Source organism: Oryctolagus cuniculus, chromosome 16 (genome assembly GCF_051225735.1).
Source record: "Oryctolagus cuniculus isolate XC-2025 breed Fujian yellow rabbit chromosome 16, ASM5122573v1, whole genome shotgun sequence".
Lineage (NCBI taxonomy): Eukaryota > Metazoa > Chordata > Mammalia > Lagomorpha > Leporidae > Oryctolagus > Oryctolagus cuniculus.
Genome location: NC_142882.1, coordinates 89,159,358 through 89,165,246, shown reverse-complemented (window position 1 = coordinate 89,165,246; position 5,889 = coordinate 89,159,358). Strand labels below are relative to the sequence as shown.

General features: G+C 60.1%; 1 long non-coding RNA gene across 1 annotated transcript; it reads right to left on the bottom strand.

Annotated features, from left to right (window-relative positions):
* Positions 1 to 628: 628 nt before the first annotated feature.
* Positions 629 to 2,621, bottom strand: LOC138845741 (uncharacterized). The gene is made up of 2 exons (XR_011382927.1): positions 2,399 to 2,621; positions 629 to 1,577 (listed from the first exon to the last, which is right to left on the bottom strand). It is a non-coding gene; the product is annotated as an uncharacterized LOC138845741 (long non-coding RNA).
* Positions 2,622 to 5,889: the final 3,268 nt, after the last annotated feature.

The window sequence follows — 5,889 nt, the reverse complement described above, 5'->3', positions numbered from 1 at the left end:
GAGCCCTGTCCCCCTGTCTAGTGAGTCCACACCATAATCTGGTGCATTTCACATGCTTTTTTTTCAGTTTGGTTAATTTACATCGTTCATTTTTTCTACTAAAAGCTATTGTCAAATACACTGCTGTGTTTTGTGGACACTTAGGACTGACTGCATCCTTAGGAAAAAGGTCTGAAAACCTGATTGTGCGATGGGACTACAAGGCTTTGGTGGGCGTTAACCAGCTTCCGCCGGAGCCAGAGCCACCTGTGTCCCTTGGAGCACGTGGCATGTGACCGTGCTTCTGCTTTCCCGCGTGCTGGATTCTGTGCCCTTCGGCCTGTGCCAATCTGTTCAGCTAAGTGAGACGCCTCGTTTCTGTTGAGTTTCTCGGGCAGGAGTGATCTGGATGCCTCCGTGTGTGCTGCCACGCGGCCCTGAGCTAGCCCACCGAGCCCGGGTTCTGCCAGGACCCCGCTCCTGCCCTCCCGGGTGTGGGAGAGCTTTCCCACTCGAGTCTGTGTCTCCAACGTGCACCGCGAGCAGGGTTTTCCTTTGCCTTCTGCTGGGGTTTTGCCGCTTTGGCAAAATTACTCACTTTGTGGCAACCCAGCTTGAACCAGAGCATATGAGAGACACAAATGTTGTCTTATTTGCTGTTGAATTGCCAGCTTTATTTTTATTTGCACCGACACAGACACATCTGCTGGTTCACTCCCAGATGCTGCGACAGCCGGGCCAAAGCCAGGAACCCGGCGCTCAGTCCAGGTCTCCCACGCCGGTGGCAGGGACCCCGCGCCAGGCCTGCCTGCTGCCTCCTGCCTGCTGTCATCGACGCGAGGTTGCTCCTGCTCACAGATCCACAGCCAGAGGGACGCTGCACATGGGCTTTGCTGAGCCGGAAATGGCTCTCAGAGTGGGTAATGCTCCAACTCCTCCACCAGCAATGCCGCCCACAGAGGGGTCTCATGGGGACTGGATGTGGGGGCGGGGCGAGCTCCAGAGAGCAGAGAGGGAGTGGAGTTTCTGCTTCTGGTTTGGACCATGCAGGGAGCTCCACCTAGATGTACCGCATGTGTACGCACACGCAGGTGACCCACGCGTGTGCAGCAACACACCCTGGTGGCTTCCTGTATCCAACATTGATTGACGTGGCGTGAGGACACAATTCTGTCTCCTTCTCAGCTTCCAGCCCCTCCCACGGCTGATGGAGGAGAGAAAGGATGCACGTGGGAGACTGGTGAAAGCGCGGTTCTGCCTGACTATGCAGAACCGCCTCACGCACTTGTAGCTTACAGGATCTCTGGGTACAACCGAGAGAGCGCAGGGGAGCGAGGGAGGCGGGGCTGGCCGCCCTGCTCCAGTCTCTAGTGTGATGTGGTTGCCTTGTCACCGAGCGGCGGCTTCTCCGACAGCTGTCACCCATCAAGGGGGAGGACAGCGCCCTCAGGCTGCTGGGTCACTGCCGTCCTCCCTGGGCACAGCGTCCGCTGCAGGAACACCTGCCCTGGTCCTCCTGGGCAGCTTCTCAACGCCTTCGATTTGGTGCGCATCCTCTGTTTGCAAGGTCAGCGGATGCCCTGGGGGTAGGTATTTGCCTACAAGTCAAGGGAAATGCAGCATCAAAATGAGTTTCCGGCCACGATGGACATTGCCTAGTTTTCCCCGGGGAGCCAAGGAACCCAAACCCTCCCAGTCCGCTCTGCAGGGCCCCACCCGCCGCCCCCGGCAGCTGCATTTCCCGATCCCTTGTCAGCCGAAGCCCACACTGCCACCATTTTCCACTGGAGAGACTTCAAACCACCTGGTTCGATTGTTCTTTCTTTCTCTTTGGAAACTTCTCTGTAGCGGAGTTGGTGCAGCCTGCCAAGCGTGCACGCCAAGAGAATGCTGCTCAGGCTCCGCTGCCGAGTCTGGGGCTCTCAGCCAGCGGCAGCCCTGCGGTTCATCACCAGGAGTCAGACTCCCACCCGGACCCTGGTCCTCTGCTGGGTGTGCGTGGCGCCTGGGGGCCTCTGCAGCTTCTCCCCCGGGAAGCTGCCGGGCGGTTCTGTCGGGAAGCGGGCCTGGTGGGCCTCAGGGCTCCCTCTCTGAATTGATTCCATCTGTTTCTGCAAATGGCTGGGCGGGAGCTGCAGCTGGAGCTTGGCTGGTCTTTGCTGTTTCCATTTGCAGCCTCGTTAGCAATGACATTTCCATACACTAATATGCAGCACAACACGCGAAATCACCAGGGCAACTGGCAGGAAAGGGGGACAGGCTCATGGACTTGAACCGACTTTAAAGGCACCGTGGAGCCGGTGAGACACGGGCCCGGAGGGGCCAGCCTGCGGGGAGAATGGGCCGGCCATTCTGGGCGTCGGAGGCCACGTCAGAGCTGCGGGTCTATCAGCCAGCTCTCTGTCTTTGGCGCACTTACCTGAGAGGAGCTACTCAGGAAGGCCAAGGATCGATGTCAGGCCACGGTTTTGGAGCTCTGCAGCCCCACGCCGGGCGGCCCTGCTGATCCGACTACGCGGCGAGGGACAGGATGTGTGCAGAGGGAGGGCCCCGCGGCGAGCCAGGAAGCCGAGAGGAAGCAGACGGGGCTGTGGCCGAGGTGCCCGGGCCGCCTGGGGGGTTGCCTTCCAGGGCGCAGTCCCGGAGGCCACCAGCTCCACCTCCTGCACACCAGCACTGGGTCAAAGCCCACCCTCAGCCTGTGAGTCTAAGACGGGAGACCCAAGCCTGTGGCTCCCGGGCCTGCAAACTCTCGTCCAAACCATGGCAATTCCACTACCGCACCTGCACAAGGCAGCACACGTCCATCCCAGTCCCCCACGTCCCAGAGACTTCACGGAGTCCAACATGCATGCAAGAAGGCCAAAGTCGGATCTGACATGCGCGGCGAACTCCTTCAGCTGTGTAACTCGGCTCACATGTTTGGCACCCTGGGGCGCGGGTGGGGCTGGGCTCCCAGGGCTCGGGCAGTCGCTGCCCCTACAGCCTGGCTGACGGCAGCACACGCTTCGCTTCCCAGCGGCTGCTGTCTCACCTCTGCAGCCCCATGAGGCGGAGTCCCGGGTGGGGGGACTCCCCGTGCAGCTCCGGCCTCACGTTTCCCGCTGGTGCCTAGGGACTAGAGGCCCTGCCACATCTCCCCCAACCCCTCCGGAGCGGCGGGTCTCTGTCCCACCTCCCAGCTTGTCTGAAACGTGCTTCAACATCGAGGTGGAGGCCTCCGTGTCTCCGTGGGTCTCTGCCCCACGGCTGCACCCCAAGGCTGCACATCAGTGTCCATGGTTTCGGTGGTACCCTGTTTGCCGCTTTCCTCCGTGGCTGTCTCAGGCTGCTGGAAGACTCGCCTCTGGAGTCTCCACTCCCTCAGCTTTCCTGGACTTTGCAGGGGCTCCAACCTTGTACCACAACTCTGCCAAATCTCAGTGGGCGCTACCGTGACCCTGTAGTTCCAGCCACCTGCGAACCAGCATCACAGGGACCGCGCCAAGGCCTGCCACCAGCAGAGCCACAGCAGGACCGCCGGCAACCCTGGCTTTGCCCGTGGAGTCCAGGCCCGGCAGTGCTTCCTGGGGACTGTCCTGCCCCGGAGAGAAACCCGCCTTCCGGGTCTGCGCCGCCCACATCTCTGCCCTTCTCCCGCCGTCTTGCCCGCCGACAACGGTACCTCTTACCTGCTCTTCCCGTCTCCCCACCTCATCTTCCTGTCTGGAACAGGCGTTTCCTTCTTCCTTCCCTGGCCAGACTCGGAATTTTCCAAACCTTCCTGCTCTGTTCCTTGTTTCTCCCATTCGCCCCGTAAAACTCACCCACAGCTGCCAATGGCACCCAGGCCGCCGCCTGAGGCTTCGCTGCCTTGAGATCTCCTCTGCGGACCAACCTGTCCATCACCCCCAAGTTCAGCCTCCCGCAGAGGCCCAGGGTCTTTGCCACGGTGTGGCAGGGCGGTCTTTAGTCCCATCCCCGGTAGGATTCCTGTTTGCATCTGAGACCTGTTGATGGCACAGACTGTGTGAGAAAGGTCAGCACGAGGGTCATTGCAGATGGCGGTATGCGTGACCTCGGCCCGGGAGACGTGAGCCCAGCACTTCTCAGGTCTTGGGTTGAAAGTGGTCACACTTGGCCAGCGCTGCAGCTCACTATGCTTATCTTCCGCCTGTGGTGCCGGCACCCCGGGTTCTAGTCCCGGTCAGGCGCCGGATTCTGTCCCGGTTGCCCCTCTTCCAGGCCAGCTCTCTGCTGTGGCCCGGGAGTGCAGTGGAGGATGGCCCAAGTGCTTGGGCCCTGCACCCACGTGGGAGACCAGGAGGAAGCACCTGGCTCCTGGCTTCGGATCGGCACAGTGCGCTGGCCGTAGCGGCCATTTGGGGGGAGGGGCGAATCAACAGAAGGCAAACCTTTCTCTCTATCTGTCCCTCTCACTGTCTAACTCTGCCTGTCGAAAGAAAGAAAGAAAGAAAGAAAGAAAGAAAGAAAGAAAGAAAGAAAGAAAGAAAGAAAGAAAGAAAGAAAGAAAGAAAGAAAGAAAGAAAGAAAGCAGTCACACTGCCATGCACTTTACACACAACACGGTGAGCGACCCCTGGCTCGGCCTGGCGGGCAGGCGTCCCGAGAGCTGCTGGAGGTTAGAGTAGCACTGGCTAAAAGCACCTTCAGAGACGGGGTGGGTAGTCTCTGAGGAGGGGCTCTTGGAAAGAAAGCTTCCGGTGAATTTTTTTTAAAAGATTTATTCATTTATTTGAAAGAGTTACACAGAGAGGAGAGGCAGACAGAGTGAGAGAGAGAGACAGAGAGAGAGGTCTTCCATCCGCTGGTTCACTCCCTAGATGGCTGCAATGGCCGAAGCTGGGGTGATCCGGAGCCAGGAGCCAGGAGCTTCCTCGGGGTCTCCTGCACGGGTGCAGGGGCCAAGCACTTGGGCCGTCCTCCACTGCTTTTCCAGGCCACAGCAGAGAGCTGGATCGGAAGTGGAGCAGCCAGGAGGAGGACACTTTTGGGGATTGGTAAGGACTGCAAAGATAAAGAACAAAGACTTGTCCAGCTTGGCCTTGGCTTTTGGTATTTCTGCCAGCTTTCTGGTCTTCTGAGCCCACACGAGAACCACACGTGGCGCTCTGCTTACATGGTCCTGAGTCTTCTCTGGCTGCTCCTGCAAACGCTCCCCACACCTGCGAGTTGCCCACTGCTGACCCCTCCGCGTCTCCGGTACAGTCACAGCCCCCTCCTCAGCACCGATTTCTGCACCGGCCGGCTTTGATCTCTCTAACAAGTACCGGAGGGGAGTGAGGGCAGGGGAAGATTTATTTCAGCATGTGATTCTGGACGTCCACAGTCCGATCGTGGTCTGATTGACAGGTGACTGGCCAGAAGTGCGCAGAGGGAGGGCAGCCGAGAGAGGGAGCAGACGGGTCGTCACGGCTGAGACGACCAGCTCTCTGCAGTCCCGTCTGAGCCCTAAGGCCCCTCAGGCCCCCTCCTGGACGCCGTAACTGGATTGCGTTCCATCCTTAATTCATTGACGCACGGCTGTGGGGGCCACGCAGGTGCTATCCAAACCCCAGCACCAGCCCAGGGAGCAGCCCACGGGGCAGCAGCCGGTCGCTGCGTCCCTCTGCCGACGCCGTTGGCTTTGGCTCTCCCGGGTGTCGTCAGGAAAGCCCCTGGGATGAGCAGCTGGGACTGCAGTGTCCAAGCAAGAACCGACGGGAACAGCTCTGCTTCCAGGGGCTGGGAGGGCGGAGAAGAGGCCAGCCCGTGGGGAGAAATGGAGCCTCAGATCCACCGCCCGTGGTCGCTTCTCGGGGCGGCCAGCCCACGCCCCTCTCCCTCGCCCTGCGCCCGAGCAGGCTCCTGGTCTCCTGGCCGCAGTCACGGTGGTGGCTTCCGAACTCTGTCTTAGCCAGCTCCCTGTCT